Raw genomic sequence first — 23,614 nt, 5'->3', positions numbered from 1 at the left:
GTGTATTCCAGGAGTGGAACACACTATCCTTTTGCCAGTAAAATAAATCGTCATGTTAAGTTTTGTCATCAAATCTCTTGCCAAAATGTTAACTGGTGTCTGTCGTGAATACAACAATGCAACAGACATGTCACACTCTACTATAGAGACTGGTCATTCGTCAGTAAAAAGAACTCGACTTGTAGCTCCAGAGAACCCCTGAGCATTCATGGCAATTCCCGACATTGGATATTTTCCCCCTAGTGTACATGAATGAGTAGCCCCAGTGTCTACTAAAAAGGAAAAAGATTGGCCTCCTATTGTCACATCAACCCTTGGTACCTCTTGGGGGTTTGGTGTCACTGATAGAACTGAACACATCAAGTTGCCCTGTGACCTGTCCTATTGTGGGTACATACATACCACTGTACCTGTAAAGGTATTCCCTCCCACCATAGTGACACCCCCTATTCTAGGTGTCAGCATTTGTCCTGTGTTTGCATACTTCTGTATCTGCATAGGGGTGTGCTGTGACTGTCCTTCATTTGCACTTGCTGTGGTTGCTGTGCCTGTTGTATTTGCGGCGCTTGCATCTGATTCACTGTCTGATCTTGGGCAAACCCTTCCCTAGCTTGTGAGCTATATGCTGCAGGATAGGCTGTCCCCCCTCTTGAGAATTGGCCATTCTGTACATACCCTTGGCTCCCACATACATGTGCAATGTGCCCTCTCATCTCACAAGTTCATCATACAGAAGGAGGCCGTCTGACTAGTCCTCCTGGATTGAATCCCCCTTGTGCGTTCTGATTCTCAATCTGTGCATTCTGAGACCCACCTTAATTGTTTTGGAATCCACCCCTTCCTCTGTAGCCCATGCATCTACCTCATGGCATGAGCTCATTCCCAAATTAACAAGGGGGGTCCTGGGAGTCCCTCTACCAGACATTAGTCCTGCTTACGAGAGACTTACCCAGAGTTGTTAGCTCACTATCTTTCACAGAGAAGAAATATCCTAAACATATCAGTCTTTGTCCTTACCTGGGTCAGTCCAGCACCGAAATGCTAGGCAATTCTCCTCTGAACAAGAGTACCAACAGCAATCCCAGACACGTGTTTCGGTCTGGTTGGACCTCATCAGTAGGGTGGAGCTGTGCCTCTCTAAGAATAGTGAGCAAGGGGTCCACGTCTGGATTCCCCTATTAACTAAGTGAGACCCAAAGTTACTTAAATATGCACATTAACATTGGGGGTCCTGGGAGCCCCTCTGCCAGACATTAGTCCTGGTTTCGAGAGACGTACCCAGAGTCTTTAGCTCACTATTTTACACAGAGACCCCCCTTGTTATTTGCATGAACTCATTCCCTCCTTGGTTCATCGGGCGCTGATTATTCTCCTGCGATGTACCCACTGCTTGCTGTATTTCCAATCCTTCTCTGCTCATCAATACTGCCCCTTCTATGGCATATTTTGACAATTTCTTCTGAACTAATTTAGCTTCCTCAAGTTTCCTAGCGTCATCTTTCTTTTTATTTTTCTCCTGGAACAGCCAAAGGTGATGCCCTATCGTAAACTGTATTTCAGCCCATGGCTTTGCTTCCATTCCCACTTGCTTTCTCATTTGCCTCTGCACTTGCTCGGGCAACCCCTGACATAAAATAATAATATAATGCCACTGATTTTTTTCCACGGTTCTCTCGTTTCAAGGGTCCACCGCTCTTGAATGTCCTGAATGTAAGCATTAGCGTCTTTGTCTTCTTTCATTTTATGTGTCATGATTGCACCCACCCTGAGAGCCCTCCAGACATCTGCTCTGAAATGATTAAACAGCACTCCATCGTGCACTGTGTTCTGTGCTGTCACACTTGAATAGCCTGCTCTCCTCCATATGTCATCAGCTCTTTCCCCAAGAATGGCTGCTACGAGACCCTTAATGTCCCCTATTGCCAGGGTATTTCCTCCTGTCATTTTTTCCAATTCATAAATCCATTTACCCGCACCCGATGTCAAACTCAGGAGTTTGCATCTTAAATTATTCTTATCCATCTGTGGCCATGCAATGTACTGTGGTCTTGCTCCCCCTTTTTCCAATAAGGGAAACTGTGTAAACCCTAACCCACAATCGGCTCCCATCATCTGCCTATCCATGGTAGGGACTATGGTTCCTGACTGTCTCCTCCCTGGTAACGATCTTAACCTGCACACATATGGTGGTGATACTCCCTTCTCACTATTCGATCGTCCTCTGGGACGCTCTGCATATGCTACAGGATCTGGAGTCCTATCCTTAGGCTGCTCCAGATCGGACCATCTTAATTCCTTGTCCGCCTGCAGGCTTCCCTCGGGGGCACAGGCACCTCCTTCCTCTTCCCCAGGGAAGGATTCCCTCTCCTCGTCTGACATATCTAGTCCCCAACTAGTGTGAATCTCATCCCCTTCACTCTTATCTAAGGCCAGTCTGCTAAAGGATAAGGCTCTATGCTCGAGGCTGAATGGATTTTCTTATTTGCTTTGTGATTGGAAGACCAGGGTTTGATCTCCCTTCTCTCAGCTTCCCGATTTGCTACCTTCCTTTAATTCTTGATAGGCCTTATCGATTCTGTCTCCGATACTTCCTATATCAAAGTTCTCTTCTAAGGCCACTATAGATGGCCCTGACGTGGCTCCCTTTAACTGAAGGAACTATACATTCTGTCCCATTGTATTGCTGGACTTGGCTCCATTAGCTCCTTTTGAATACGGTTAATATCAAGTTCCCGCTGTCTCCTCTTACGTTCTAATTCTTCATCTAATTCTCTTTGCTTTCTCGCTTCCCATTTAACTATCTCCTCTTCTTGTCTCATCTCTTATCTCCTTACTCCTGCTCTCCATTCGTCCTTTTCTCTTTGTATTTTTCTATCCCTTAATTTCTGCACTTCTTCCTTTTCTCTTTTCCTTTCTTGCCTATCCCGTTCTGCTATTGCTCTCTGCCTGTTTTCATGCTTTCTTTATTCCTCTGCCCTTTCTTCTTTATCTTGTTGCTCCTCCTGATACATCTGTTCTTGCCGCTGTCTGTTCTTTCTTTTGTGTTCATCTTCCTTCAACCTCTTTTCTCGTTCCCTGTCTTTTCTATCCTGTTTGTCCTGATATTCGTTTTGCCTAACTTCCTCAATGCTTTTCCCATCTAGCTTGAATAATATCTGTCCTCCCATCGATTCTTTCTGCACGAGCATTACCTCATCGGCTTCATCTTTTTCTCCTTTCCATCTCGTAATCTCTCGTTTTATCTCTGTCGATACATTCAATCGCTCACTTTTCTCCTCCTTGTCCTGCAAGATCTTAAAGATCTCCTCTTTTCTCTTACTCTCTTCTGGACTATCATCACTGCTATAAGCAGCTGGTTCGTTTATCCGATTACTATACCCTGTCGCCGCTTTCAATTCCCTTAAGAGATACAACCCTTCATCTTCCGTACTAGGTCCATTTATTTCAGGCGAAGTAAGGGGAGCAGAAGGCTTGACACCTTCCTCTTTACACTGGTTAAGCTTCCACTCCTCAGGTGGCGGATCCTCTCTCTATTCCTGGTACATTTTCCAAAGCTCTAAAATAGCTAATTTTTTCTTCAATTTCTTCCCCGTGTACGCACCGTGCAATTATGTGGTCATGTGTTGGAATACCGCTTTTGAAAGTGATCCCCCTTGTGGTAACGGAATGAACATCTTGTCTGCTGTTCCTTTCACCCATTCCACACTATACTGTTGGAGCTTGGGCATATGCTTTGGCAATGTCTTACATAAATGCATCAGAAGGGTAATATCTCCCATTGTGACGAGTCCCAATTGACTGTTAATACTTACCAGACTATTATAAAATACTTTCACAAAAAACAACAAATATGAGCGCACTCCAACAATCGCTGCTCAAAACTTCTACTTTCCAATGACCTCTGTCTACCTCTGGATTGGTACCAACCACTTCCCTAGATAGACAATGTAAATTATTGGCTTTATCTAAATTTTTTACAACTATTTTTTACAACTGTTTGTGTCACTCTTTGACACCTTAATTCAACATAATTACATAAACAAACAGACTAGTTGGCTCTTCACATTTAAACCACGGTGATTACCCTTATACCTCTCGTCCCTAATCAAATACTCTGATCACAGAGTTTAGTTTGTCTCCTTATGCGGACCTATCCTGAACGTAGCCTAGTTTACTTTGACTGGAGTGTGAGACGATCTCTTCTGACCCGTCTGGGTCAGGCTTCTGGGTGCTATCTCTCTCTCTGTTTATCTCTATACAATATTTCCTGTTAAAACTGTTACTTTCGTTACTTTCATTACTTTCATTACTTTAAAATGATCACAACCCTGTTCCCTTAGTTTGCTATTCCCCTCAGTCTACTCATCATTCGCTTGTCTGACTCGAGGCCTTCGGTATCGACTTCCTCCTCCAACCGACCACTTTCGCCTTTTGTCCGCAAACCGCCTGAGGAAACCAGATAGAGATTTTATCAAACAGGGACCCAGCCCACAGTTTTGATTTTCTTGCAAGATTTCTACCTGGCCGCTCTCCACAGGAAACTCGCGATCTTCTGGCTGGATGGCGCAGGATGTCTGATCGTCCGAAACTCTGGAGTTAACGGGTCGATGTGTCTTTTTAACCAACCCGCAATGCTACCACGTGTACCCAGCGGTCCTTGGTTAGTAACATATCATGCTCAGGATGGGATGCTGAATAGCTCTTACAACAAATATTCAGACCGACTCGAGCTCTCAAACAAGTCACATAAAAAAAATATTTATATACTAAAAATTCATCATAAGTGATGTCATACTATGTGGCAAACAAGAAAAACCTACGGGGTTTGTGATAGGCTAAAGGGGAATATCTAAGTATACTTTCTATGAGGGATTGGGTTGTGATTGGGTCTCTACAGTCAGGTGGACAACCTATGACCACCCCTAGTGCAAGTCATCTTCATCAGTTATTAAATACACAGTATATCATTGGCTCTTCAAACTATAAGGCCCTTTGTTACATGGCCTCCTACAATTGGTTGGCATGCTCGTGCCCTTCTGGAACATTCAACTCACTATCAGCACGTAAGCTAGCACCCCATGTGCTAGTGGGTGGTCTTGACCGTGTCTCCCCACCCAATTAGCCCAACATCCCTCATCACCCATGCCTTCTGACATGCAAATTGTCTTTGAACTTGGCCTTGCAAAGTATCCTTGCTCCTGAGAATGTGTGGGAGTGTGAGCATGCACTTATCTCAAGTCTGGAGCTGCATGCCCAGTTTCTATTTCTAACCATTTCCCATGTGACAGGAGACCACAATTCAGCTCCTTTCCTCGCATTTAATTGTATTAAATGAATAAAACTTGGCACTCATGGTGTTTCTTCCAAGCACCTTAACAAGGGTCGGTTCAGCTTCTCACGTTCACTCTTCTTCAAGGATAGATAACCAGTTCTTGGCCGCTCCAGCCTTTGACACCAGGCCAGACAGCCTTCTTGGTCTTTCCTCGATCGTCAGCTGCTTTCTTGCTGCGACAAAGCTTTCGATCCTTCCTTCTCTGTGGGTCTGAGCTTACTAAAATTGTGACATCAAATGTCCAGATTCTATATAATGGTGGCACCGCCTGCAGTCTATTCACTATCTATAGCCAGCCTTTATGATTAGCTAGTCTACTTACGTTGCTGCATCTGTACAGGTATAAAACGGCTTGCATTTTCTGCAGTGCTTTTCACACGTGCAATCTTCACGTCGCACATGAAAGTCACTTGATTCCCTCAATTTGTCATCAGATTCTATAAGGTCTATACATTCTCTTCTTCAGCCACCCTTCTTAGTGTGCCACGCTCGTCTCTTGTGACGTCACTGATTTCTCGTTCTATCATCTTCATATTCCTTCAGGGATCTCCTTCAAGAGATTGTCCTCTCTACAGGGATACATCAGATAGAGTTTTCTCAATGTATATCTTTTCTCAAATACTCTATGTGGCAGAGGCACGATCACTGGTGTTCTGCATGGTGCGACTTCTGGCTTCCAACATATAGGAAGGATAGGGGTGGGACTTCTTGAAGAAGCATTCAGATACTCCTCTGCATTGCCATCAGTGTCAGAGTGTATTTCCTTTGACTTGCCAACACTATTTTCTGCTAAATTAACTCTTAACATTGAGACTGCATGCTAAAAGCACAGCGGCCTAAATGCGCAATCACAAATGATAGATTTATGACTGTATACTGTGTTCCCTTATCTTGTATTCAATGTTCTCGTTTCTTATGCTAGGGTAACCCCTCATGGCCTCCCCAACCATCCTGCTGTCTAGCGTAGCAATGCGGATGTTGGAAATGGCGTGCCTGTGAAGGCGAGTGGCACTTGCATCAAAGTTCCCCTCTCTGCCAGTAAACGCTCTGCTCGCGCTCGTGTGGAGCTGCATCCTGCAACCCACTCTTCTGTCCTCCCGGGTCCTGCCCATGCCAACAAAACAATCACCAGTAATTAGGCATGGGCAGGGGCACACTTAAGGTGACTCCGTCGACACAAACGCAAGGCACATTGCCGTCAGGCACCATGGGAAATGTAGTGTTCCTAGCGTTTTCGGCTGTAAAGGCCCCGAGACTCCCATAAAGCCCCACAAATCCTCCCAAGTTGTCTTTTTGTTTCAATAATATAGAGAAGGAGATGTGTCAGTTAAAAACGTATGTATAATTTCTGAGTCCCTCCAGGTGAGCGTGTGTGCCAGGGTCCCTCTGGGCCCCATATTTCTGCCTGATTACTGTATTTAGTGTGCCTGTGCACCCGTGTGCAGCGAGGCATTTCTCACTTCCCTCCGGGGTGGGTTTCTCCTCCCTCCTCCCGCCTACGGGCCTCCCTCCACCCGTGATAGGCTGCCTGAGCCTCCTCTCCCAGGCCTAGCTACCGGCACTGCTAGTGCACAGTGATTTAATTCCTGAGTCTCTCCAGGTGAGCGTGTGTGCCAGGGTCCCTCTGGGTCCCATATTTCTGCCTGATTACTGTATTTAGTGTGCCTGTGCACCCGCGTGCAGCGAGGCATTTCTCACTTCCCCTTTGGGCTTGGTTTCTCCTCCTTCCTCCCGCCTACGGCCCTCCCTCCACCCGTGATAGGCTGCCTGAGCCTCCTCTCCCAGGCCTAGCTACCGGCACTGCTAGTGCGCAGTTATTTCATTCCTGAGTCTCTTCAGGTGAGCGTGTGTGCCAGGGTCCCTCTGGGCCCCATATTTCTGCCTGATTACTGTATTTAGTGTGCCTGTGCACCCGCGTGCAGCGAGGCACTTCTCACTTCCCTCCGGGCTTGGTTTCTCCGCCCTCCTCCCGCCTATGGCCCTCCCTCCACCCGTGATAGGCTGTCTGTGCCTCCTCTCCCAGGCCTAGCTACCGGCACTGCTAGTGCACAGTGATTTCATTCCTGAGTCCCTCCAGGTGAGCGTCCTTCTGGGCCCCATATTTCTGCCTGATTACTGTATTTAGTGTACCCTTTCACCTGTATGCAGCAAGGCATTTCTCACTTCCCTCCGGGCTTGGTTTCTCTTCCCTCCTCCCGCCTACGGCCTTCCCTCCACCCGTGATAGATAGCCTGAGCCTCCTCTCCCAGGCCTAGCTACCGGCACTGCCAGTACGCTGTGATTTCATTCCTGAGTCCCTCCAGGTGAGCGAGTGTCCCAAGGTCCCTGTGGGCCCCATATTTCTGCCTGATTACTGTATTTAGTGTGCACATGCACCCGCGTACAGCGAGGCATTTCTCACTTCCCTCCGGGCTCGGTTTCTCCTCCCTCCTCCCGCCTATGGCCCTCCCTCCACCCGTGATAGGCAGCCTGAGCCTCCTCTCCCAGGCCTAGCTACCGGCACTGCCAGTGCGCAGTGATTTAATTCCTGAGTAGCAGGCGAGTGAGCCCTGTTAGAGCCAGCTGGGGCCAATATTGCCTGAAAATGACTACCATGGGCGCACTCCGTCGAGCCAGCAGCCCCTTTGTCCCCTGGTTCCCCTCCCCGTGTCCGCTTCCTCCTTCTCCCTTCTCCCTCCTCCCTCCTCCCAGCCTGCCCCCGCAATGTGATTGGTCCATTGCTCCACTGCTACCGAAGGCCTACGGCCCGTGCTGCTCCATGCCTCCACTCTCCCTACGACGGCTGGAAGCAGGTGAGTGAGCCCGGCGAGAGCTACCTGGGCCCAATATTGCCCGTAAATGACCACCTTGGAGCGCTCTGTCGAGCCAGCGCCCCTTTGTCCCCTGCTTCTCTTTCCCATGTCCGCTTCCTCCTTCTCCCTCCTCCCGCCTCGCAGCCCACCCCCTCTCCCCTATTGGTCCGACCACTGCCCATTACCGACCCTCCCGGGGCAGCCTTCTGCCTGGCAGCCCCTCCAGCTCAGGACCCCGAGGCACAGGGCGACTCCAACAGAAGCGGCTCCAGATAGTATCTGCAGGTATCCACAGGAGAAGCAAGAAGCTAGTAGCCTGCTGTCAACCAGCACCAACCAAAAAGTAAGTGTGGCAAGGGTGGGGAAGTAAGCAATTACTTCAGGCCAGAAAGCCCTACCACTCTTAATTAAAAATCTTAAACGTTCTACTGTGTTACATCGTACAGTCACATATTAAGGTCAAACGATTATTCGCACCCTATTAGCATCACTATATTGAACCTTGCAGCTAGACTGTGCTCCCACCTACATTGAATATGCCTAATAGCGTCACTGTGTTAAAGTTTGAACTTAGAAAGTACGCCTAAGATCATTGAGTGTGCCTAATAGCCTCCCTATGTTAAAGTTTTAATTTAGAAAGTGTTTCCAACAACATCGAGTGTGCCTAATAGCGTTGCTGTGTTAAAATTTTATATATGATATGTACCTGTATCCCCATGTTATCTGTATGTTATCTGTATCACATGTTTACCCCTATCCATCCTGTCGCTTTATATACGTATGCCGCTATGTACTCCCCCATGTCCTGCTCTCGTGCCTGGTCGCAGGCGCTTTACTGATAACCACCATATCATACTACTACGCTTACTCTCTCCTATACACCTAGAAGACAGCTATACCATGATAAATTCGGTCTAACTGTTCTCATACTAACATAACCCCACAAACACCTCATCATCCTATTAAAACACAGCTAGCTGAGCACATTTCGGCTAGCTTACGCGTCTCCTCAAGCCTAATGCAGCCAGAACTCAGTCTGGGTGTCCACCCTCCAGACTGAACACATCCAACTGATTTCCTCAGCACCACACCTACCGGTAAGAAGCAGCTATCATGCAACAACCACACCAGCTGCACACATATGCGGTGCACCCACGCACCATACAACACTCTCTCACTCTACTGACTTGAACTGCGGTTCCCAAGGGCGTTCAACCTACCAGCACTTTGACACCACATACCAATGATATATGAGGTGCTATATAAATGCCAAGTAACATAACATAACATAACATATTATAAGTTTAACTAGTGCTGAAAGTTATGTTGATATATTGACAGATATTAACAATAAATTAGAGTCTTACCTGTAGAATTGGAAGCCAGGAAACTGCGTAGATTCAAACATGATACCTTTGATTATTTAAACAACAATGCCGTCAATTTTCCGATCACGACTTCCAAATCATAAGAAAATATTTCCTCAGACTTAAGAAGCTCAGATTCTGAGTCGACAACCATATCGCAGACTGTGGATGTTGAAGAACAGGAGGGAACTTCATCAGAAGCAGCAGGACCATCTACTACACATATAGTTCCAAAACATTCTAAACCATTTTTAGACCGAGACCAAGGAGGCCGAGACCAAGGAAGGGCAGGAGGAAGAAATCATAGAGTACAGACAAGATATCAGAACAAACAAATCTAGTCGTAATCTGTATAATAGAGAGCTGACTACTCATAAAGTTTCCACTTTACAGAAGGGTCTTAAGTTTGTCCCAACATTTAGCACTTACATGTTTAATATCAAGATTGACCTGTTCAAGTTTGCAAGAAAATTGAAGCTAAAACTATTCTATGTTGAGCTTCCTCCTAAGGAGGTTTCATCAGAAGAAGAGGATGCATACACTGGATTTAGGCCCAAGAACACTTTCGTACCTTCAATTACGGTTCCAGCTATAGATATATTCCAGAATACGGAACTTGGGTACGTGAACAAGTTACACTTTGCCAAACCTAAATACTCTAATCTAAGTAGAGGGGAATTATCACAAATTAAATCATTGTATTCATGCAACAGCATTACTATTCGCCCAGCGGATAAGGGAGGTGCACTGGTCATTTTAAACACCACAGATTATGAAATGGAATGCAAAATACAACTTAGTGATGCAGAATTAATTCTCATTTAGATAGGGACCTGACCTCTGATATTCAGCAAAGCTTGAATGACATTTTTAAGATTATTTTGGAGGGGATGGATTACTGATAAAAACAAGAACTACCTGATTACTATGCATCCAAGGTTTCCCATGTTTATCTACTTGCAAAAATAGTCAAATATTTGACTTACGCCCCAGGGAGATTGATAGCTGCAGCAATGGAAGGTATTTTGCAAACTCTAGCTGCGTACCTTGACTATTTTCTACAACCGCTGATACAGAGTACTTCCACCTATGTGAAGGACACTACTCACTTTTTGCAGCTTTTACAGACTGTTAAATTTACAGGGGAAGATTTGTAGATGTAAATAGCCTGTATACTAATGTACTGCATTATCTAGGTCAGGAAGCTGTTGAGTGGATGCTTTTAAAAAAACAGGCCCTATGGGAGCTGCAAAGGAATCTATTATGATTCTTTTAGATGTCATATCACAGTGCTCCAACTTTAGGTACAAAGATCAGCATTACTTACAGACATCAGGGACAGCATGGCCAAAGTATATGCCAACTTCTTTAGGTACAGATTTGAAACCATGCACATATTGCAACATCCTGTCTGGCATAAATATCTCATTTTTTGGGGGAGATACATTGACGATAATTTTGCTGTTTGGCATGGATCCTATGACACATTACACGACTCCTTGTAGTACAGCAATGCTATAGATCCATGCATAAAGTTTAGTGCTTGTATTGGCACACCCAATGTGCATTTTCTAGATGTACAGGTTCTAGTACAAGATAATACCACCCCAACCACTCTTTTTGTTAAGGAGACCGACAAGAATAATCTCCTTCACCGTATGAGTTCCCATCCACAAAATGCTCTCAAGAACTGACTGCTTTGGCCAGCTGCTAAGAATACAAATAATTGTGAGTGACACTGATCAATGTAGGGAAGTGTTTGAGAAGTCATGTGACGAGTTTAAGAGAATGGGAAATACTGAACAGGATCTTTCTTTGGCAGTTGAGTGAGCATCTATTAGGACCAGAACATCTCCTTTGTAGGACAAAACAGTTAGAACAGCACCTTCTTTAGTTTTTGTCTCTACGTTTTTATTACAAAGTATGTGAATTAAACAAAGTATTCTTAAACATTGGGAGATTTTCTACAAAGGATGATGGAACTAAAGAACTTTTATCCAACCCTCCAGTTTTTGCATATAAACATAGTCGGAATTTACGTGACTTACTGGTCAATATTGATAGTTGTGCCACCGTTAGGAGGACACACACACAGACAGGCACATATCCCTGTTTGAACTGTGGGAACTGCAATAGCATTATAAAGAATCCTATTGTTTTTCACCCTAGAACTGGGGAAATAATCTTACTTAAAGACTATGCCATTTGTGAAACTGATCATGTAGTGTACTGTATTAAATGCCCTTGCTGCATACATTATGTTGGGCAGACATCTAGAAAAGCGTGAATACTCTGAGACGAACATAGGTTGTGCATGGGCAAAGGTAACAGGAACTCGTCAGTAGCCAGACACTACAGAGAACGTGGGCACTCCATTGTACAAATGAAGTTTCAAGTCCTGGAAGCACTTAACCTAAAGGAATTTATAGGCAGAATCAGCAGAAGTCTGAAACAAGGAGAAGAGTTCTGGGTGCATGAACTGGACGCACTGACACTGGGTGTAATGAATGAGGTACTGAATTTGCACTGCTTCCTGTGAAGGCATCTAATATAGTTTCACATATCTGATTTGCTTTGGGCGGGTTCTGTCGATGAAATTCATACTAACTATGAAAGAACGAACTATCGTGACACCCACATTGATGGAGCCGTGAAGCCACGCTAATGCACGACGAGACTTTAAAAAAAGGCAAGTAGTGCCGATTCTCACGCGCACAAGCCTCGTTGTGTCGGCATAGATGGATTTTCGCGACTTTAGGTGAATAACCTGTGGGAAAATCTGTGTCTAAGTTGAATACGTGCCTTTCTGAACAAAGGTTCCTAAAGGTTAGGGACGGTGATGAAAGAAATCAAATCGTGGGTGGAATAACCTATATCCATTTGAAATTAGAAATTGTACTGGCCATTTCTGAGTCGGATTTCTATTGAATTGATAAATTCTACTGGCTACAATTGAGCCGGATTCCTACTCATGCCTATACTGGATATATGTGCGTATTTGTAATGGGGTATACAAAAGTATTAATACCATACTGAAGACATTTATTTGTCTTGAAGAAGGCCGTGAAACTAATGGTTGAACAGGCACTAGAGATAGTGCCCAATTTTACCTAAGGGCCGAAACATGTCGACTACTGATAAAAGACTAAAGAACAACTGAAGTCTATCGTTAAACATCTACAATTTGATGTAGTTTGCAGTATTCATTACAACTAACCCCGGCACAGATGAAGCTTGTGTTTTTTTTAAAAAATGTGTTAAAAATACTGTGTATTGTTTTTATGTTTATAAAACCTTTTGATATTGAATAAAATGTACCCATGAAGTATATGTAAGAGTGGTTAATAAGATATTTGGTTCAAAAATAATGTGTTCGAATTCTGTGTAGCTGCAATACCAAATCGTGTTAAAATTGTGTGTCAATCTAATGAGACAATCACGATTTCTGTTTTAGTATAGAACATCACCCAACCAGACCTCTATCGGCATAGAGAGGGGTAATCTTTTTCTAATTTTTTTCATAGTTAGTCTATTTCTGTTCTCCCATTTCGAGAAATTGATCCCCTGTTACAAAAAATATTGGGCGATTACCTTTGTTGAGGTAACGATGAAATTCATACTACATTTACCTGCCTTTAATATCTTACTGAGTCACACATAGAGTTATGATGCAGAAAGGCTTTTGATTATTCAGCCTGTTCCCCTTTAGAGTTGCAATTTCATTAAGTAGAGTAACAGTTGTTCTTATCATGTCTATTTCTGGTCACTAGGGCCATGTGTTTATGTAAATATGCATTCATATGGTAGTCTTTTACTAATATATGGCAGGTTTCCATTTTCTACACTTTAGATCTGGGGCAATGTTGTATTAGGATTTAAGTGAGTGAGGATTACAATGTGAGTTTACAATCCACAATATAGTGGATTAATGGCCAGTACATTATATGTCTTTTTTTAACCTTATTAGTCCTCTGCTTTTCTAATGCATGCATTATGGATGATTGTAGGAGTTGGAGACCTCTGCTGTGGGTGGTCAAATTTATCCATGTATTGTTGATGTACTTATTCAGTACATTTAGTCTTTATAATGATTGGCAGAGAACGGCCCGCTTTGGCCGGTGGCTATATAAAATAAGGTGGAGTCTTGTGAACCCTACGGTTATAGCTGCGATATTCAACTTTCAGTTTTCCTACTGTGTGCTTTTATGAGGTATTTTATGCACACAGATATGTTCTTTTTTTCACAGTTTGTTTACGCACCTCCCGCACTTTGAATCACATAGTCTTGTCACCTGACCCCAACTTGAATGACACTGCGCTTTGGTCGAACATTCGTGTTTTTTACTTTTGTTTCATAATTTTTTCTTTACTGTCCCAGGAACATTTGGGGGACAGATTGGACCTTTTTTAGAGACCTTTCGCTTTCCTTCATTTTACGTGACCTTGTCCAAAGTATATAACCATGTTTTAGTTACATTGAATGGTATGAGTTCGTCACTTTGGTTGTTGATTGTGGCTCTCCTCTTTTTTGAAGTAAGAAGGTGCGTGAATTAGCATATTCATTATGGCTAGGTTTCAAAGGATTGATGCTGGATTGATGCTGGATTATGCGTTATTGTTTTCGTACTGATTCCTATCACGATCAGTGATGATCGCCTAATTAGTGCATGGTAATTCTGAGTATTTTTGTATACACATTATTTGGAATTACATTTTTTACATGGATGTGCATAACATTTTCTTTTTCTGTTTTTTGTTTTTGACTACATACAGTTCTTGAATTGTGGCGTGTGTGCCACGACACACTGCAGTTGCAGGTTAGGTCAGAAGTTTTTTCATTTAGTGTAATTTGAATCATTCTTCTCTTTTCCTTTTGGTTGGCTTGTTCTGTAACTATTGGTTATTTGACTATCTCTGTTGGTCTCACAATTCTAATGGCTAAAACATGTATGGTTACATTGTGTAATTTAAGGCTTTTTCTTCTTATTCTTTTTTCTTTTCTTTTCTTTTCATATTTAATTGTTCATCAGGACTGTATGTCATTTTGCAATTGTTTCTTTTTTACAATTGGGACTATTTGGCATTTAGTAATTAATTAGTTAATTGTTTCTGTTGTCACATACATTTTCTTGCATACATATTTGTTTTGTGCATCATTGTATACGGCATTGTCCTGAAGAAGGGCCCAGTGGGTCCGTAATGCATTGGCCACTGGCATCTGCTAGCAGTGTTCAATAAAACTGGACATTTATTTGCTCATTAAGTTGTGTGCTATAACTTTGATGAATTGTAGGCATACTCAGACATAAGACATGCGCCGGTTAGTTTAAGTCAGACTTAGATTTTGAATCTGGTCATATTAGTAGCCCCGTTGATGCCACGTGTTTCGGCTTTAAAGCGCCTTTCTCAAATCAGGGATCATGCTTTATTCTTTTATATAGATACACAAGTTGTAAGTAAATAGGCAAGTAAAAGTTCATAACATATGTGAAAATCATACATAACAAAACACAACAATGTTACGTCACAGTGTTGGTTCAAGAAAAATCATATGTATCAAGAATTACACACAGAATGAGGGTTGGTCTAGGGGAGGATTAAAAGGATTGTTTGAGAAAAAAATGGAAAAAGAAAATAAAGAATATACGTCACCTGCTGTTCATATTACTTGAATTCCATTTTTAGATACTCATTGTATTTTAAGTAAGATGTTGCCTTGGAATTGCAGTCTTGGATGGATTCCATTTAGACATTTTGAGTGTTAAAAGGGGTAATCCATGTTGATAAATTAAATATGACAGCATTTCAACTCTATTTCTCTGTAATTGCCTCGGAATGATTCCGAAAAATTGTGTGAGCTTCCACACTTGCTTGCCCTTGTAAATGCCAAAAAACAGCAGTTCCGGAAATTGTAGGGTACGAAACCTGTGTTACCATTATCCGCATATGTTTACATTCTATGTTCATGCAAATCTGATTTCCGCATTGACTTACCTATCTCTCTAGTAATATCTAGGTGGTATGGAAGTGCTTATTTCACTATAGAGCACTGCTTAACTAGCTGTCTCCTAGACAGTTAGCGCGTACAAATATTGATGGTCTCTTACCTGTGTTCTCTCAGTTACTGGTCTCACGCATCGGCTAGAGCTCAGGCACGAGTAGCGTCCTCTTTGTGTAGTGCTGCTGGACGTTGCCATTGGCGTCCCTTCTTAGTGCATGGTCTCGTTTACATAGTTTGTAAGGCAGTGTGCACATTAAACTGGATTGTATGTAAACTATCCCAATTGTGTACCGATTTCTGTGCATTTTTACAATTCGGTAATTAAATCATACATTCAACAGTCTGAAGTAAGTTTAAGATGACATGTATACAACATCCCTAATTATAGATGTAGGAAAAACGCATACCATTGGAAAACACATTTTCAATGTTGTACCTCGCATATGTAATCGCACATGAGTTCTAATAATGGTAGAGATACACAATAGTCTATTGCATACCTTTTTTGTTACGGCGTTCAATTAACAAATAATTATTCTCTTTAATATTGCTACAATTTCAACAGAATCCTCTGTTAAACATGGAAAAGTACATACATTGCGCAGCAACTACTTAAACATAGTAATGCAATTGAAAAGCTGTATCATTGAGTCTGTGCACATGAAAGTTACTATAAGAAGGAGATCATCTCATTGTCTGAGTTAAGGCCCGTGACTGTGGTATTTAATGTACAAATTATTCTTGCTTCTGCTTGATGAAGCGCCTTTTCTCTGTTGCCACCTCTTTTTCCAATGTTAGTTTGTTGGAGTCCAATAAATGTAATATCTGATTTGTTCTCCAATTGGTGGGTCTTCTGCCAATGCATTGCTAGAGGGGGGAGTCTTGGGTCCTGACTCCCAATTTTCGGCAAGTGTTCCCGAATTCTGACCCTTAGTTCCCTAATGGTGCTACCTATGTAGACCGTGTTACACACACATAGGATACCATATACCATGTATTGTGTTCGGCAATTTATTACTTGGTTGATATTGATCGCTTTACCATTAGTATCTAAGAACCTCGTTGTTCCTTCATGCACAAATTTGCACATTGTACAGTCTCCAAAGTTTTTCAAAAACACATACTCTGTGGTTGTAGCCATGTCAATTTAGTTGGATCCTTGGGTTCTGGTAATAGTGATGGGCTGAGTTTATTTTTCAATGTTCCTGCCCTTGTGAATATTAGTTTGGGATTGTTGTCCACATAGTCTCTGATATTCTCACCCAATTTCAAAAGATGCCAGTGTCTTGCCAATATCTTATTGATCTCATTGTGATTGTTACTGTATTTTGTAACAAATCCCACTTTCACTTGTTGCTCCAAATCCTTTTTATTACTGCTAGGTACTAGTGTTTGTTCTTGTGTCAGGTTTTTACTTTTGTTGATTGCTTGTTTAACACAGTCCTCGGTGTAACCTCTTGCTAGGAGTCTAGATTTAAGGAGCATACATTATTGATCAAAGGACTCCTGTGCCAAACAATTTCTCCTTGCACGTGTCATCAACGGGGGCTACTAATATGACCAGATTAAAAATCTAAGTTTGACTTAAACTAACTGGCACATGTCTTATATCTGAGTATGCCTACTATTTGTTACTTCTTGGTGGATTATTGGGCTTTTTTCACCACACCACTCAGAAAAGACACGACAGCAACCTGTGACTGTTTCTAAGTATGAAAGACACTCTTTTGATTTGAAGCCAACTAGGATCAGTGTTGCCCAACCGACCAGCCCATTAAAAGCCTTCAGTGTACTATTAACTTTGATGAATATAACAGTACTAATCACTGATTATTATACAGAATATGTGTATAATTTCCTGACCATGTTGGTATAAGGTGCGAAATCCTCACTGCCTAGGTCTTGTTCTAGATTGTAAGTGTCTTTGTGGGCCACTCTTCGATGGTTTGTTCCCCAAAAATATTAGAATTGTGTTTTAGGGCTAAAGTAATGTTTGTGAATCAGAGAGGTGCCACCCACACTTGCCTGGGTGGGTCACAATTATTTTGTTAAGGGAATCCAATTCCCGATTCAGTCTGGGTAACTTACTACAATGATGTATATGCCGCCCCCGAATGAAATTGCATTGGTGGCAATGGACGAAGCATGGTCCCTGAACTTTGATGTGGATGACATTGTGCTCATCATAAATAAGAGCAGTAAGTCCGCACCCAGGCCCCAATGGCCTTTGTAATAGGCTCTTAAAGCATACGGACATGTGGGCGAACATTCTAAATCTACTTTTGAAAACAATTTGAAAAGAAAATCTCCTGTCACTTGGAAGACAGGACACGTGGTGTCTATTTTAAGAAAGGCCATAAAATCGACCCTATGAACTAGAGGTCCATTGCTTCATTAGACACAGACTCTAAAATGGTCATGTCTTTGTTGCTAAAGGAATTGAATCATTGGGCCAATTCAAAGGACATCCTTAAAAATAATCAAATAGGATGTTACACGGGGGTTGGCACTAGCCTTCCCGGTTTGATCCTGGATAATATACAAACATCGCAGAAAGCAGATGTCAACTTTTTTAAGTGCATCAGAGCTTGACAGAGGGTTTCAGCTATTTGTTTTGACCAACAATAAACATGAGGTCAAGTGACACTGGATCTCAGAAGTGATTGATACTCAGGGGATTTGATTGTATTTCAGGATCGGCTGTGAGTACTGAAATGGTAGTCGTTAGATCACGATTTTCCAATCACGCCAGACCTGGGGTGGGTGAAATGGTTATCACCAGTTCAAAGGGAACCTGTTTATTCTGCTCTCTCTCATGTCGTTTGAAGTATCCGTGCAAAACATGTGCAAATTACATTTGGGATTAAGAGATCTCAGACCATGTTAATTAATTATGTTTGTATGTGAATGTTTAAACTATGTGATGATGTCATGACCTACCATGTACAAATCCTAAAAAGAGATGTGTTCTACACGTTTAGGCCAAAATGACGGCAAAAAATGTCTGAATGCATGATTGGCTGATTTTCGGGCGTTCGAAAATTCTGAAGGGCCGAAATGTTTGTCCAGATCACAATTTCGGTGCTGGTGGCTGCAGGGATGTCCCCCACACCCTTGCTCACTATTTTGTGAGCGGGAGTTGTGGAGGTGTCCCCCGCAGCCTTCCCAAAATATATATATTTAAATAAAGGCTTTGGGGCTGTGGGGGTGTCCCCCGCGAACCCTGCTCACTATACTGTGAGCAGGGGTTGCAGGGGTTGCAGCTGTCCAGCAGTCACCCTACCCAAATAAATAAATAAATAAATAAATAAAAGGCTCCAGGGGTGTCCCCCGTAATGCCCAGCTCACTATACTATACAGTGTAGTGAGAGGGTGTTGCGCAGCTGACCCGAAGAAAAAAAAAAAGGAAAGGACCCTGCAGTGTCGATTCCCGATCACAGAAGTGAAAGGGAACAGGCATCGCAGGGACACAGTGAGACGGAATGCAAGGTAAATGAGGGGGTGGGGGTATTGGCAGGGGTGTGTTGGGGGTGTGGGTAGGGTTGTGGGTGGGGGTGTGGGTAGGGGTTTGACACATCAGGAATGTTCAGGGGATAAAAGACCGAGATTATTTAGATCAAATCATCTTCGGTTGTTTCTCCCTCGAACATTTCGACCTCAATAAAACAATCCCAAATCGTTCTACACATAAGCTGAAGATGGTAGTTAAGAGAACAATGATCAATGAGAATGGAGGAATTGGAGAAAGATGGGATTTCTTTGTTTAGGTTTTGACCAATCATGTATGGGGGTGGATTTCAATAAAATAGATGGAAGTGTTTTAACTGTTGCAAAAATGCATATAATGTGTCAAATTGTGTGGTTCAGAGAGACCTGGATTAGTTTGACTCCATAGAGTCGTCTAGCTCCTTCCTGCCGATTTTCCAATAAACTTGCTTTACGTACAAACGTGCACTCATTGCTTAAGTGGTGGTCATGCTTGGTTAAGGTGATTAGGGGCCCATTCGTACAAAAGCGTAGTCATCCTCCAAATATGTGTTTTACATAAGGAATAATCAAGAGCAAGTTGCATCTTAATGGGAGAGTGATCTGAGATAACAATACTCTCTATATCACAGCTCTTAAAATTCGGAGTCACTAATCCTGAGGTAAACATGTGATCTATTCTTGAGTATATGTTATGTGCCCCCGAGTGGAATGTATATTCCTTCCAAGTCGGGTGTTCCAATCTCCATACATCTGATAGGCTAAAGTCCCGCATCAGCAGACCTAAAGCCTCCCTATCTTTTTTCCTGCCGTCTCTGAGATTGCGGCTACTATGATCAAGAACTGGGTCGACGACCAAATTGTAATCGCCCCTTATTAGGAGATTTTTACCACCTTATTTAAAAGGGTTTAGTGCATATACATTACATAACGTCATCACCTTGTCTTGGATGCGTATGGAAATTATTATCATCCATCCCTCTTTATCAATTTTGGAGCTTAGAATTGTAACTGGAAAGTTCTTTTTAAATAGGATTATGACACCTCTTCAATTTGAAGAGTAATAGGAGTTGAACACCTGATCTACCCAACCTCTAGTCAACTTTCCTGCCCCTTCATCCATTAAGTGAGTCTCTTGTAACATAGCAATGTCGACCTTCATGTTTTTTAAATGTGAAAGTATCTTTTTCTTTTTTATTGGATTATTTATCCCATTTACATTCCATGTTACAACATTTTAAAAATCTGTACGAGATGTTGTTTAAACCGCCATTTCCTTCGTGGTTTTCCCAATGACTCCTGAGCAGAATGGTTTAAAGGTTAAATACCACGAGTATAATACCAAACAAATACCAACTAAAAAATAAAAACAACATAAGTTGAAAAACATGCTCCAACTCGGAGCTGAGACTGAGTATGCTACTGTTAGCCCAAAGAGCATTCCCCTCCCTGTATCATGAATCTGAATTGTCAGACCATAGATCATAGCCACGTTTACTTTATTATGATCTAACTTTGAATTGAGTGATTTTTCAATTTCTACCCTTAATATTGAATTCCCCTTTTCATTTGTTATAACTTCGTTTTTATGTATTAAAATCACTGTTTCCCCTGTTTCCGAATAGTGATGAATAGTCTTACCCATCCTTGGTAGTGTGTTGCTTAAATGTCTCCATATTCAGCGCAGACTCATAACTCGGCACAAATTCCCCTCTGTTCAGGTTTACAAAATGTGTTAAGATTTATATGACCATTAACCCCGATGGGTATCTTAGGCCCATCTTCTAATCATCTAAACTGACCTCTTGGGCTCACTTCAACCTCCTTTGTAATCTTAACTTACCATGTCCAGATAATATCCGTGCAGCAAATTGCATTCTTTACTCTTTCTATTTTTCTTTTATCTGTCAGCACCTCCCCATAATGACCACATTTCTTTTATAATGCAGGTATGGCGGTGGAATGTCCACATCCTTTATCTCATGACTATCCTGCAGGTTGAATCTTTTTTTTTGTTGTTGATGTTTTTCCCGTAGCAGCTTAGAAATCTATGTTCTTGGCCTTGAACATTAATTGACATGCATATCCACATGCACAATGAATTCCATTTAAGGAGTGGCTGACTATCTCTGGATATTGTCAAATGGTCAGTATAGTCATGCATAACCTCTGCACGTCCATCTATATTTAAAGTGGCATCATTTCACTAAACGGGGCTAAACCACTATGCTCTTTTACACTTTCCTCCATGTTGTCAATTACTGTTCAATGGAAGCCCTCCTATCAACTTATTATTATTCAACTATGCAGGAAAAGGGTGCACACCGTTAATTTTAGGCATGGTCATATTTTCAAAGTGGTCAGTTTAAAGGTTGATAGAATATCTCTGGAAGCAGCTGAATGGCCAGTATATACATTCATGACCTCTGTTTATCCACCTATAATTATAACTGGAACCGCACATCATACTATTTGGTTCATATTACCGTCATGCCATCTATGACCTCCCATATTATTCAATGCAATTTTTCGCCTATTAGAGAAAACCTAAACTGAGTCTTGGCTGCTCCTAGCAAACACCCGCTGCCTAGGCCCCTTCCTGCACATTTGACCAGTAGGCCCAATAACCACCTACTGCGGAGACCCCCCCTTCCGATCCTGCACCTGCCCAATTTGCAGACAGGAGGCTGGACACGGAGCCCCAACAGACACACCCAGCACTTCATTCTACACCGTCCCCGGTCCACACCTGCATGCTCAATTTGGCCCCACCTACCTGAATCGAAGGAAGCACAGGCAGCCCGCAGAACCTACGTGAGTGATTCAAGAGCATACTTACCAGGGGTTTAATTATGTTTCTCCTCATCCCTCTGCTCCTTTAAGCTCGTAAACCGCCCTCTTCAATGCGGCGAGTATAGCTCCATTTTAGAATAAAGGACCTTGCAAAGTGTCATGTGTGCCATCCTACATCAACAAACTCCATCACGCGCGCTACACAGAGAACCCAAGGTCAGTTTAAAATGAGGGATAATTGTAAACTGTAAATTTGGTCTGTGCCATTTTGACCCAATATACCTAATAGAGTTTAATTATCAAACATATTATGTGTAATAAATAGTCATCATTTAGCCTGAGGGGTGCAAATTATATTGATATAATTGTTTACCCACCAACCTAAATCAACTCAAATTATCCCACAACCTTCACAATCAATCTCTTTCAATACATCCGACTTCTTGCCTAAAATCCTTTGGGTCTTATTTACTTGTGCCTCATAGCTATTAATCCATCTTTCTGCCTCCTCTGGATCCTGTGTGGTCTTAACTCCATTTCGAAAGTAAAGCTTTAAAATTGCTGGTTTTACTAGTGAGGCTTTTAAGTCTTTTTCCTTCGCTAGTTTCTTTGCCTCTGTGAAAAGCTTCCTTTTTTCCACTAGCTCCTTTGGGAAAACTGGGAATATCGCGATGTGTGCTTTATGGTAAAAAACCTGGCCCTTTTCCCAGGCAGCTCTCAACACTTTTTCCTTTGCATTTATCTTTGTGAAAACCATCAATATTTGTCTTGGTTTATTGCTATCAGGTTTTCCGACTCTAAAGGTGCAGTCCAGATCCCCTAGGTATATAACCTCTTGCCCATAAATCTCAGATAGCACTTGATGTAGATTATCTTTCAGTTGCACATCTCTAGTTAAACTCTCAGGTTGACCCATGAGTCCAATATTTTGCAATCTCAATTTCAAATCCAAAGGCACATTTTTCATATCTTCTAGATCTCTCCTTAACTCATTATGAGCTATGTAGCTCCCTGTGATCTGTGTTTAGAGGCCAGCTGAATCTTTTTCTACTTGAACAATTCTTTAACATTCAAGTCTGCATACAAGGATTTCATCTCACCTACATCTTGGGCCACCTTCAGAAGCAGAGAGTAAATATCTTGGGCGCTAGGTGCTTCTTCCATGTCAGCCTTGATTTTTCTGGGGGCAGAATTCTCCTGGGTATCAATCTTTTTCCTGGTATTCATTGTATCCTTTAATCATCAGATCAGGGAGACAGGAGCTTTGAGTTGAAGCTGCTACCTGCTCACCCAGCATTCTGGTTTTCCGAACAACATTCATCTCATGCTCAGTGTTAAAGCCATCATATACAGTTCTCATTTTGCATATCAATCTGTCCTCTTTCTGTCACAATGTGTGTTCTCTGTTTCTCCTCTTTTGCCGATAGAGACCAGTTCAATTCCAATGAAATGTACCTTTCTCTTGACCTCCAGCTGATGCTCTTTCTGCCAGTGTGTCGCCAATGGTAATCTGGGTTCTTGACTCCCGAGCATGCTCAGGGGCTCTCCTATTCTTATTCTTATTTCTCCAACAGTACTTCCTATGTAAACCTTCTGACACACACACAAAAGTGCATAAACAATATATTTTGAGTTACAGTTAATTAATTCCTTGATATGCACATTACTTTTATCATCAATCTATAGGGCTGTGCTGTTCTCTTTTCTGTACTGATTCATAGTCCATATTCGAAAAAGCCACATCTGTCTCTGTGTTTCCACCATAGCCCGTGTCAGGTGATGTCTCCTTATCAATCTTGAGTGAGGGACAACGCTTTGTTCTCAAGGTAGAAACTTTTGTATA

This window comes from Ambystoma mexicanum, chromosome 4q (genome assembly GCF_040938575.1).
Source record: "Ambystoma mexicanum isolate Mex_15411 chromosome 4q, UKY_AmexF1_1, whole genome shotgun sequence".
NCBI classification, from domain to species: domain Eukaryota; kingdom Metazoa; phylum Chordata; class Amphibia; order Caudata; family Ambystomatidae; genus Ambystoma; species Ambystoma mexicanum.
Note: the sequence above shows the minus strand (reverse complement) of the source record.